The sequence below is a fragment of the Pinus tabuliformis genome, chromosome 8 (genome assembly GCF_031772625.1).
Source record: "Pinus tabuliformis cultivar Carrire ecotype Pingquan chromosome 8, CPIR1, whole genome shotgun sequence".
NCBI lineage: Eukaryota > Viridiplantae > Streptophyta > Pinopsida > Pinales > Pinaceae > Pinus > Pinus tabuliformis.
Window position 1 is genome coordinate 461,416,436 of NC_142294.1, and position 13,886 is coordinate 461,430,321.

Genomic DNA, 13,886 nt, shown 5'->3' on the forward strand with positions numbered 1-13,886 from the left:
TGATTTGGTGAATGGCCACAAGATGTCATCCATTATCATCATGAAGGTTGCAAGAACATTCGCTAACCTAAAAGGCATAACCAACCATTCGAAAAGGCCATCCTTGGTTGTGAAGGCAGACTTCCACACATCAAAGGGTTTGATTAGTATGTGGTGATATCCTGACTTCAAATTGAGCTTGCTGAAATATTTTTCCCCCTTCATTTGGTCCAAAAGGTCATCAATCCGTGGTATTGGGTACCTATTCCAAAAAGTGATCTTGTTCAATGCTCGATAGTCAATACAAAGTCTCCAAGTACCATCCTTCTTCTGTACCAACACGATTGGGCTCCCACAGGGTGATGAACTCAATTGGATGTGACCTTTCTGTAGCACCTCCTGAATCTGCCTTTTGATTTCATCATTCTCCAGAATGGAGTGATGATAGATTGTTCCATTGGGCAGCAGCGCACCTGGGATCAAATCGATGGTGTGCCTGACCTGATAGTGCAGAGGAACCCCTGCGGGGGAGGTGAAGATGTCCTCGTACTCCTCCACGACCTTGTCCATCTGTAGTTGTCGTATGGAGGGGCCCTCTCTAGAGGTCGTGGCCACTATCTTCTTCTTTCCTTGAGGGCGTATCATCAAGAAAACAAATTTCCTAGTTTTGGAAATGAGCTTACTGCATTGTTTTGCAGTAACCAAAGAGACAATCGTAGGCGGTGCTTCCTTCGGTATCCTGTACAATTAATTTCCCAAAGTAACAATAACAGCATGAGGCCTTGACTCATATACAACATGTCGCTTCCATAGGTATGGTTTTCCTAATAATATATCACAAACATCAAGGGGAGCAACTTCACATAATACCTCATATGTGAAGCGCTTGATGTTGTACGGAGGACAACACTGCTGGCTCATGCGAAGATCTCATCCTCGGTGAAGCCACCCTATGGTGTACTACTTTGGATGTGTTGTGGTCGGTAAGCCCAGTCGTTTCCTCTGGGTCTTTGGGTTCCTCCTTCTAGATCTTCATGGAGGCAACAGTAGCGTTGGGCTCCGTATCGATAATTTGCTTCCCTTTGTCATTCCCCTTATCAAGTTCTAACTTAGATTTTGAACATGGATATATTTCTAAATACTTTAGCTCGGCCACCAATGACTTCTTGGCCTGACACTCACTTGTGTTGTGAGTGGAGCTCTTATGGAACTCATGCCACTTTCTCGTTTCCTTCTTTGGCTTCGTGATGTTGTTCTTTTCTTGCATCTTTGGTGGGTTGCCCTACGCCACCCCACCTTGGATTTGTACTTTTTTCAATGGTTTGGGGACACCGTTCCCTAACTTCAGATTTGTAGATCCAAAGTCTCGCTTCTTCTGTTTAAACTTCTGCTCAGTCTTGACAGCGTATCATTATGTTGTACCAAGTGAGGAGATGTCCAGGAACTCCATCTCATCCTGGATGTACCTGTGTAGGCAGTCATGACATTTGAGTACCAAATGTAGCTCAGAATACTTGATACCCAACGTTGTATGAAGGGTATGAAAAATATTGGTAAACTCCAGCACGTCCTGGTTCCTTCCCTATTGTAGTGTGGTCCACTTAATGTATTTATGCTCATAGCTTTTGAAAGGGTAGTACTACTCCTTAATGGCATTCCACAATGAATTCCAAGTGGGTGTGGCTAAAAAAAGTGAGGTCATACTTTCCTCCTACTCATAGTAGGTTTCCCGCCAGTCCTTGACATGGGGGGCATCTTTGAGAAGAGGAAAAGTAAACTTTTCTCGGTCGAAAAATTCATGAACTAAAAAATATACTTCTAGAATATTTAACCATTTATCTATAGTGTCTTCATCTATCTAACCCTCAAATATGGGAATGTCAAAGTTAACTTGTACCTTAAAGGGTGTGGCACTTCCAGAGTAGCTGCTGGAAGTAGATGTGTTGCCCCTGGGTAGCCGTTGAAGGATCTAGGAAAATTTGTCCATCATCGCATTCCTTTGCCACTCGAGGGCCTCTTTGAGCATGATTTTTGATAGGATTTCCTGTCCCCTTGTCTTTCTGTTCATCTACCATGGGAGGACGTCGAGATTTGTGAGGCTGGCCTTGCAAAGGTTTGACCAGTTCAAGCCCTAACTCCTTATATCTCGACCTCGTTGGGGACATGGAAAGAAAAACAGAGAAAGAACAGACTGCTATGATACCATTGATCTAGATTTAAACAAGAATGTAACAAATTACAGAGATAACCATAAATACTGAGATACAACAGAAATAATAATTCATTTCATTAATGTAAAATACTAAAATATGCTTACAAACAGAAATGGAAATAAACTAGCTCAGGCAATGGTAGCTTATCTCTGAGGAGAGATGTGGTGGATACATGCCTTTGAACTATCTTACAATGAGGCTCGAAGGCCTATTTATTGTTGAGAAATAATGGAAAACCCTAAACATCCAAAACCCTAACCCTATGAGATGAAGCACCAAACTATGGGCCTCGTTTTGGGTAAATTTGTACATCAGCTTCTAGGGGTCATAACTTTGGCATACAATCTTAGTTTGATGCGCACAATACCTCGTTAGAAAGATATATCTAAGGACTACAACTTTGGCAAGAGCAACATCGACTGATTGACCCATATTGCTCACAATTTTCCCAAAAAATGTCGTTTAGGGCCTCAAAACGGCTCTGGAAGTTTAGGACCCAAAAAACTGCAAAAAATAGTAAATTGTGTTATAAATAGGGAAACTAAAAAACTGAAAGAAAAAATGGTGGTGGTCCAAGTGGAATTGGCAGGTGGCCACCAATATCCACTTGGATCAGGTATGGATCACACTCTTCAACAAGTACCTCATCCCATTGACCGGATGGGAAGCTTATGCCATAGAGTGGGAAGAACGCTAACTAGGGTATACTCTGACTAGGGGAGATCCTAGGTCTTTACATCATATCAGTTAGAGGTCTCTCATCCCCAAGAGATCAATAGCTCCATTCCTCACCCTAAGAGCTCAACTAAGGGAGAAAAGAATTGATCAATGTTCTTGATTAGCGAGGACCCTTATCTGAAATGGTCATCTCAACCAATCCATGCTCCTCTCTGAAGACCAAGATGTTCCATTTTGACAAACCCTTCGTGAGGGTATCAATTATCTACTCATCTATCGAAATTTGAAGGAGTCGCACAACTCCACTATATGCCATGTCTCATATGTAATGATATTTTATCTCAATATTCTTGGAATTATTATGGAACACGAGACTCTCTAAAAAATGAATCCCACTCTTATTTTCACAACAGATAATTGTCTTGTCCAAAACATGCTCAAAATACCTCTCCAAAGAGCTTCCTCAACCAAACTACTTCACAACTTGCTAGCTAGATGTAATATACTCAGCCTCAGCTATGCTAAGGCCTATAGACTTGTTCTTTATATTCATCGATGATATCATGGTAGGTCCTAGACTAAAACAACATATGGAAGTACCCTTCTTGTCAAAAATACTTCCTGCCCAATCTGCGTTTGTATATGCATGTAGTCTAAAATCTCCAGTGAAATTTCTTATTCCAAGGTTAATAGTCCCATGTATATATCTCAATACATGCTTGGAAGTGACCTAATGCACATGGTGAGTCTCTTTCATAAACTGACTCAAAGTGTTAGTACAAAGCATGTTAGAAAATTATATATTACGGAGCAATGGAACACATATAATATTGCAGAAATATAAACACAGAAAACGCACAAAACAAGAGAGACACAGATATACGTGGTTCACCCAGTTTGGGCTATGTCCACCTCGAACAGCCAGTCCTTCCTGTCTATTATCCAGCAAAAATGAAGAGATACAACCTACAGCAAAACCGCTGTAATATCCTCTGTTTTCTCTCACAGTCTCACCGCTATGTTTCTCGCTCACCGAATACACATCTATATCACAGCCTCAAATACAATGCCCTCATATAAAGAGAGGGGTTGCCTTCTAGGGCAAAAAACCCTAAACTAAACATAAGTTCTACCGTCAGATCATCCGCCTAATGAACGGCCCAGATTGACTAGAAATTACTATACTTTTACAAGGCAATTTTATAGCTGTTTTTAGCTTCGGGGGCACTGGCCTCGAAACCCCCCGCCAGGGGGGGGCTCCCAAAAGTCGCTGCCGCCCCCCCCTGGAGCCCCCATGGCAGCGATCATTTTACGGGCAGTGTTTCCGCCCCATTTTGAACTGGGGTCCAATATGCCGGTACTATAGAAGATAATCAGCCTCCACACCCAACAAAGCATACGTCAAGACAAGTGTTCATGAGGAAAATCAAAGCACCAACGGATTGTCTATACTCCATAGGATTTTCTAGGTCTGGTCCGACAACTTCTCCACATAGCTTGTCGAAATTCATCTCCTTAGGTGTAGGCAAGGACTTTCATTCAACCATGGAAAATCACTCTAACAATTTCACAACATATTTCCCTTGTGAAAGGAAAATCTCACCAGATTTTTGCCATACCTTTAGTCCCAAGAAATAGTGCATCAAACCAAGGTCTTTCATATCTAACTTTGAAGACAAATAAATTTTATATTCAAGAATGAGAGGGTTTACACTTTTCAAGAATAAGTCATCAAATATAATAACAAAATGAGAGGCTTAACTTGGACCATTTTGAAGTACAAGTTTGGATCAACACTATTCCTTGTGAATCCCAACTTCATCAAATAATTGTCAATGTGGGAATACAAGGCATAGGGGGCTTGCTTCAATCAATAGAGAGCTTTATTGAATCAAAACGTATGGGTATTTTTTCATGAACTTCAAATCCTGGAGGTTGTTCAACATATACCTCTTCTTAAAGAAAACCATGCAAGAAAGCAATCTTTACATCCATCTGTTGAAGAGTCCATCCCCAACTAGATGCAAATGCTATAATGGATCAAATGGTGGTGTACCAAGCAACTCGAGAAAATATATCATCATAATCTTCTCCCTGCTTCTGGGAGAACCCTCAGCATATGAACCTTGCCTTGTATTTTTTGATGCTCCCATTATCCCAATGCTTGATCCTGTAGAGCCATTTGAAGTCACCACAGATTTCCCCTTTGGCCTTGGCACAACATCCCATATGTCATTCTTCATAATATATTCATATTCTTCGGCCATAACATCCTTCTATACTTATTCTTTCATGGTTTCTTCAAAGGTGGGAGGACCATCTTGAATCATATTGCTTACCGCTACCACATATCACTGGTACCTGCAAGAATTGTTGCTTTCTCTAAAGGTCCCTCTGGTGAGAATGTCTCTCTACATCTTGTAATGTGTCACAAAGCCAAAGTGACCTCTTCCTGGTAGGAGGATCACATGGAGGATGATCCAAGAGGCCCATGGGCTTCATGAGATCATTAGCAATGTCTCCTTCAGATTCAGGCATGGATGGGTCTTCAAAAACATCCATAACATCAATCTTCTTATCAGGAGTAGAAGACGGAGGAATGTCTCTTTCTTTCTTTGACCAACAATATATATTTTAAATGATTTACAATCTTCGCAATATCCAACAAACATACATTTTATTCTAGGGGCGTCTAGCTTGCTTCTTTTGTCCTTCAGCACATGGAAATATACGAGATAGCAAAATATATGGAGGTGACCAATGTTGGGCTTAACACCTATGAATACTTCTTTATGGGTCTTATTATCCAACTCTTGATGAGGAACCCTATTTTGAAGATATACCGTTGTATTTTTTGCTTCTCCCCAAAGGAACTTCAACATTTTTTTACCATGGAGCATGGCTAAAGAAAGTTCTACAATAGATCATTTATTTCTCTCAACCACACCATTTTGTTTGGGATTATAAGGAACAATCATCTCCTTATTGATACCTTCTTCCCTGGAAATTTCTATGAATTCATTTGAAATGTATTCCCACCATTGTTGAACCTCATATTTTAATTTTCTTCCCTATTTGATTTTCAACCAAAGCCTTGAAGTCCTTGAATATGTTGAAGGCCTTATCCTTCTGCTTCAAGTAATGTATCCATGCCTTTCTTAAGAAATTTTTCATGAAGGTAATATAGTAGAGATGGCCACCAAGTGAATGTATGGGCATCATACCACTTATATCTGAATGAATGAGATGGAGGATGTAATTCGCCTTATTCTTGCTAAATGAGAATGGTTCCCTTGTCTTATTTCCACTGGCCCTGGAGATATTGCATCATGTTGAGCTTGAATATTAGGGATCCCAGAGACTAAATTTTTCAATTTCAAAAGTGCTTCAAAGTAGATATGGGCTAGCCTTTAGTGCCACAACATGCTTTGATGATTTGTATCATGGACCATTGCTAGAATAAGTCTTCTAGTGACTCTATAGATTCCTCCAAATCTAGATCCCAATGTGAAAGTGTCTCTCATAGAAGATCCAACAGGGAATTGACGGTTCCATGTAAAGAATGTTTACATGTTAATCATCTGTGCTATTGGTTTAACTTTGTATGGTTTATTTTAGTCACGAAGCATTGTGAATAATTTGTTTTATTGAAACCCTAATGATGATATGGAAGAAAGGCATATGACCCATATGCATGTTCATTATTATGAATTGATATGGGTTAGATGGCACTTGATTTGTTGTTAGATCATTTTAGTGTTGTTATTTGTTGGTCGTAACATATTGCATATGATGGATATCATTTTGATGTTGAATATACACTATAAGAGGTAGGCTACTAATTACATCTGTTGAGGTTATTATGATTACTTATGAATGATTTCAATGTTTCGTGATGAAAGGTTGCCACATGTTTAGGGAAAGAATTTCACATGCCTCCAATAATCTCAACTATTCATTGTTGGTGTTATCACTCAGATTTTCCTTGAAGTTTGTAGAAGAAGGAAAGGGGTCCGAGGTAACCACAAAACAATCTTTTAAGTACAAAATCTATCCAATCTATACTCAGAGAGGGCTCTCTCTTTATGATTTAGCTTTGTTTATCGGATATTAGGCTAGTTATGAAAGCTTGGGGGGTTTTGATTTTGTTTGGTGATGGGATTCAAGAGAAGATGGATAGAAAAAGGTATTTTAGGCCATTGGGCTATGGAGTCAACTGAAGATGGCTTAACTGGATCAGGTTGATTTAACAAAGGAGAGTTTCACAGGGCAAGATAGCTAAACAAAAGACAAATGATAGCTTAAAAGGGTGAAATGGTCTTGAAAAGGGAGGAAGGGCAATTAAGAATCCTTCAACAAAGTTCAAGATGAGGGAAAGTGGGTGCTCATTAACAAAAAGCAATTAAGTATTCTTTGTTAAATGGTCACAGTGATAAACTATGAAAGCAGGGAGCAGTTAAGAATTCCCTACCTATAATAGCTTGGAAGAAAACATTAAGAAAATAAAAGATTTTAAAGACATTATGCAGTAAAGCTCTTTCTGAAATATTACATTTGGTTTATCATTCAGATATGAAACACATATGAATATCGATTAAGCCAGAAAACTGTAAAAACACAAGATATAGAATACTTATTTGTTTCTCGTTTGACATAGGTATCTTGTAAAAGTCCTTTGCTTGATTACTTTGTTCCAGCCAGCCATACAAAAGTTGTTCAACAACACTTCAATTCCAAAAGTAAATTGTCTACAGAAATTTCTAAGAATCGAAACTCAGTACTTCAAATAAGGAAAGTACTTATACAAAATTTATATTAAAATATCTCCTAACTAAGAGAGATACATTCTAGGAAAACTAAATATCCTTTACATGAATATAGAGATAGATGGTCTCGAAAGTACAAACTGAATGTGAACTACTTGTTTGTTGTCCCCGTTTTTGTTGAACGAGCTGGAGGCAGGTCCTATGAATATGAATCTTGTTGTCTTGCTCGTAATTCTGTGCTGGATGACTGATTTTAGCTTTTCACTGATGCTCTTTTACCTGTGACTGATACTCTTTACCTATTTTACCATCATTCATCCTTTTTAACAAAATTTGACTATGGTAAATACTTCAATTTACTTCACTTTTTACCTTGGTAAATCATAAGATGTCTGTCATGCTAGTCCACCAATCATCTCTCGGTATTCTTGTCCTTGTCAGTTTTCTGTATATTTCTTCTACTTCTGTATATTTTACAAAATTTGGTTGCACTAGAAATAAGTGCTTTACTTCATGCTCAATGTAAAAAAGTTCCTCAAACTATCATAGAGAACTCTCCCTGTGGGCAATGCCTTGACTACAGATGAACTGGCCTGATTGTTAGCTTGCTGATGTAATTTGTTGATATAATCATTCTGAAAACTTGCAAGTCCTTTACTTTGTAAGATGCCAAATTTATCCATAAAATCATCTATGTCTTCTTGCATATTTTGACATTTGCATTCCAGGCCTTGCATTACACTCCTTTTGGTGAATAATTTCTTTATTTCAAGGATGGTAGCAGTCCTATCCTCAATGTTTAATTGTTCCAACTCATGCTTGTTTCTACTATTTAGAAAGCTTATTAATCTTATATCTTCTTCAAGATTCCTTCCTAGTTCTTCTTTTGTTTTTTTAATCTCTTGAAGAGAAACTTTCACTAAGTCAATTTGTAAAAAAATGATTTGAATTGATGACCAAATATCATTGGTTGAATCAATGATATTGGTCCATAATATCTTTTTGATATCAGTCAAAGGCTTTTCAAATGTAAGAGCTTTTTCCTGTGTTTTAATCTGTTGAGTCAAGTCTCTGTTTTTTCTCATCTCTTCGAAAAAATTGAATTTTGATACATCATATTTTTGCTCTAAAGTAATGAATTTCTCTTTTACTTTTTGCACTTCAATGACTTGGAGCTTAATTTCCTCCATGGACTTGATCAACTCTTCTATGCTCTGATTTGAGGTTCATGCCTGTGATGTACTTGTACTTGTTACTTCTATAGTTGCAACTGTTGCCAAAGGGACATTTGGTGCTAAAGAAATTGCCAATGTAGAAGGGGCTGCTGTAGAAACCACTGGCACTACATTTTGAGGCTATGTGGTCGACTCACACTGCCTGCTTCGTAGTGTTTTCTCTAATTCTTGCACTATCTCTTTTAGTTTCTCATTTATCTTAAGGATCAAGTCCATAAGCTCTTCTTCATTTTTTTCTCAATCACTTCAGTAGTCTGAGGGTGAATGAGTGGTGGAAATTTCAACTGCTTTCTCAATGCAACTATATCTTCATTCCTTTCTTTATTAGGCTCTTTGCAACCTTGATATCCTTTGGGTTGTGTTCCAACTCAATAATCAACTCCTCCAATGATTTGATTCTATTGTTCTTTGCCTCTGAGGAGGCCTTTTCTAGTTGCAATTCGGCAGTAATGTTGTTCAATGAATTTTGAAACCTATGTACCATCATTGCCTTACTTTTCAGTGCAGAATAAACCATCTCCCTTGTTTGCTTATGCAGTTCTATCTAATCTATGGGGTGGATATCTTTAGCTAAGACTTCAAAATCGATCTTGAGGTAGTATGCAAATGACTTGGGCTGTTGTACTGTGGGCTTTAGAAATCTCATCTACATTTTTCCTTCTTTGATGTCATATGCTAACATGAATCTGGTTTGATTTGTAGGGGGCATCTTCAAGTATTAAGCATAGGTTTGGGCCTTCAACTGCTTATTCTTGCTTTTTATCTTCTTGAATATTCCTTTTATGTCTCTGACCTTCTCGGATGAAGATCTGAAAGATGAAACTTCAGCACTCTGTTGTCTTTCAAGCTCTTGTCTTTGTGAACTGGAAGGTGTCCCACCTGTTGAGAATGTATGTAGACTATGACCACCTTCTTTTCTCAAACTCCCTGTTGTTTACTCAAATAATTCTTCATCTGAATATGGGTTTAGCCTATGCCTCTTAGCACCAAGTTGGTCTGAAGGACCACTGGCAGGGGTAGCTACTTCCCTGTCTCTTTTCAAGTTCTTTTCCTCATTCAGAGGAGTCTGCACAATGGGGGGGTTTCCCATATTAACTAGAGCTGGATGAGGCTATGGTGGAGCTTGTTCCTCAGAGATTTCAGGCTACTCTAACATCTCTGGTTGTTCTGATGTTGGAGTACTTGTTCCCTGATCTTGTTCCTATAGTGGTTCTGCTGGGGGAAATGGGGGTGAGGTCTTGACTAGGCTGAAACTGTAGCATTTCATTAATTGAATCTATTGTAATTGTGAAGAGAGAAATTTGACATTAATGGATAATGTCAGGGAAAGCATGCACAAAGGGGAGCATATACCTTGGGAGCTTTGATTCCCAAATTCCTATGGTATCAGAGCCATTCATGTAACTGTCTCGGCATTGACAAAATACTTTCAAGGAGCTTTTATCAGTTTCAAGGTCTTTTATTTGGAAATCTTTATCTGATAATGGTAGATAATCCAAATCTTTATGAGGAGTAGTCATAGGAGGTGTTAGTGCTTGAAATTTCACCTCAGGCTGAGAAAGGTAAACCTCAAGGCAACATCAAACCACTTAGCCTCGTAGCTAGCCCTACGGGGCAGGAGACGGCTCTCTCTGGTCTATCTCGATAAAGATATTCAATGGGCGAGATAACCAATAGGGTAACACTGATTTTAGGCTAGTAAACTGATCAAAAGGGTTGATTTGGGATTTTTAGGGTTTTTGGTGGAAAATTGGGGAAATGGCAATTTTAGGTGCGGGGATTGGACACAGTTTTCGCAGGGGGTTCTTTGGGGCGAGGTAGGAAACAATATTGATGCCTTTAATAGAGATGGATGGATGAGAATGACGGGTGAGGAGTTAAAGAGAGCAATCAATAACCTTGAATTCCCTTTAAACAGTTGAAAACATTGATATTAAGCAAACTTAAAAGCAGAGCATGACAGTCATGAGTTCTACTTTAACACTTCATTTGCCTAATGTGCAGAAGGAAAAGTAAGGAAATAATTCACATAACACACTTACAAGTACAAAGAGAAACACACCATCAATACATGTGACCACAAGAATCCCAAAAAGGACTGCAAAACCCTGGTCTTCCTTTGCCAAAAATTGCAGAGATACAGTGAATAATACAATAAGAGCTTCTCCCTCAAGAGTCCAACCATGAAAATGAGAAAGAGAGTACATAATATAGATCATCTAATATCTTTCCCTCCCTCTAGGGGTCAAGATCACTATCCTAGGAGCTGTTTCAACCAATTCTAAACTAAGCACTGAAAACTAGGCAGTCAAAACAACTTGCCCCTATAAGCTAGGAAACCAATTCATTCATTTAATTTTCACCTATCTCATGAATGAATCTTCTAGAAGAGATACATAAGTGTAAAAGTGTCATAAAATTACATCATTTACAACAAGGAGGATAAAAATTAACTCCACAAAGTCAAACATAGTCAAAACTGCGTTTTGCTGAGCTGTAGGCTGAAATCCTGAGCAATTTGCCTGACGGGTCGCGCGCCAAATCCTGACGGGTTGCGCGCCTTTGAGAGCACTTTTGGGGCACTTATAGGTGTCCAAATGAGGCAAAAGTAGGCTTGTTCGAAATTTCTGTTAGTCTACCTTCCAACCCAACTGGAATTTTTGAATTTGGTTGTCATTTGCCCCTCCCAAATTGCAATCTCCCAAGACCGCTTTCTGTGTGTCAAAAATGTGGCAGAAAGTCATTTTTTGCTTGTTTTTTGACGTTCAGGAGGCCCAAAACTTCATAAAATCTCTTGGAAATGGGTGAGCATGTGTAACTTTTCATGAAAAATCCAGAAATGCTAAGTGTTTTGAAAATAGAGTTGCCAAGTGAAAGGGTCGCGCAGGGGGTGAGACCCGTCAAGCGGAAAACCCTGTTTTTTTGCCTTAAAAACCAAAACTCACCCAAAATGCTCAAAATTTCTTGGAATTTGTGCTGGGGATGAGCTATTTCGTTCCATGCTCATTCAAAGAGGCTTTGCCCAAAATTTGGAGTGGATCGGGCCTTTTCCGTCGTTTTAGTGCCTTGGCCAACCTCCTTGGATCTGGCGATTGCAATTTTGACATTTCTCTAAAACCATGACACCTGTGCAAAAAGTGAAGGAGGTTTTTCTTCTTTGGCATGTTATGGACAAAAAAATCTCTCAGTGTTCCAAAATTCATCTTTTATTGCTCTGGAACATCATTTGAGTGCGACTTGTGCCGATGTCTGAAACAAGGAATTTTGTCGAAATGGAGCGAAATGAAGGGGATAGGGGGCTTCTAAATTCTTGGGGAAATTTTTGGAAGTAGGAAGGGATGTTAGGAAGTAGGGGAAAGTGGAATCTCAGAGATTGAGTGAGGGGAAGGGGTCCAAAAGGGCAAAACACAGGCCCAACCTAGAAAATTGCCAGGTTGTAGCTAGAAACTAGGGTTTGTGCAAAAATGAGGAATTTGGGGGATCTCAGTGGGAAGCATTTGATAAGGTATATGAAGGATAGGGGAAGGTGTATGAACATCTGGATACAAGTTTTGCTAATTCTTTGACCATTCAAGATAAATTGGCTTTCAAAACCCTATGAGAGGGAAATGACCTTGCCAAGGCACAACTGAAACATGAACAAGGTGTAAAATGACTCATTAGACACTGAGATGATAATGAAAACCCTATGAATGATGATAGACTCAGCTGAATAGTGACATAGATTGACATTTGGACAACTTTGAAAAAAGTGAGAGCAAACCCTAGACCTAATGCCTACTGACCAAATTTTGCTTGAAGACTCACTGAAATGACAAAATTTGACCTTGACACTTCAAAATCACTTTGTAAGAGGACATTTGATCACTCGAGGAAGGCTGGAAAGACTGAAACTAACAGGAGGTATATTAAGGGCCACGGGGGTTTCCATTTCTGGTTCTTGTGGATTCAGATAGGAAAATGGGGTTTCCAAGTAGAATTGGTGAAAACAGAGGGTCTTGGGAGTCATCAATTCTAAATTCTGCAACTAAATTGTAATGAATTTTGATTTTTTCCAAATAATCACAGAGGAAATAAAGTATCTACAAGGTTTCTGGAAGGAAACTAGTAAATACCTATTTTTAAGTGACGTGAAATGGAGTGCAAGTTCACTGGGTGCAAATGGTGGACTAGAGTGGCATCGAACTGCAAATTTCATGGTGGCTAACGGTTGGAGTACGAGCTGGTTGACTTCTACGTTTGGTTGCATGCATGAGTTTTCAGCATAACAAAGGAAAATTTTTTGAAGTTTGTTTTTATGAAAAGTGAAAGATTTTGGCGGGTTCGTGATATGGATGGGTGACATCAGCGGGGAGGCAACTTGACGTTTTGTCTTTAATGGGAAGTGGTAAGTAGGTTTCATCACACCGCTAGTGGAGGGTAAGTGGTATTTGGGCGGGACTGTGTGATTCCATACGCTACTTGACACGTAGAAACAGTACAATTCATGAAACCGCTCACCATCACATGCTAAGGGTCAACCACAAAGTGTGTCTGATATGAGCGATATCCGTCGGATTTGAGGGATTCAATCAGACAGTGGTCAGCAATGGGTAGTGGAAAAAGTTTAACGGAGGGTGAGTGCAATATTAATTAAAGTGTTAATCATATCGGGGGCAAAGTGATTGGTCCAAAAGTTATTAATTAATCGTAAGTATTAATTAATCCTTGTATATCATGGCGAGGGTTGGGTTCTTAATTAACCACGGATTGGTTAATTAAATCTATTTTATTGACTTTATTATGGTTATATTTAACCGTGGATGGGATATGTAATATTTGGGATTTATATAATAATACGGGCGTGGGTAGTGTGTTTTTGGGAATTAAATAGTAATATTAGTGGTTAATATGACAAAAGTGAATGGGAAAGTGCTAAGTCTAATGTTTTCCAAAAGTGTTTCATCGTATAACATATTATTTAGGCTAAAGTGTACAAAAAGGTTTATATGCAAATTTGTTTCAATTTCCCTAAG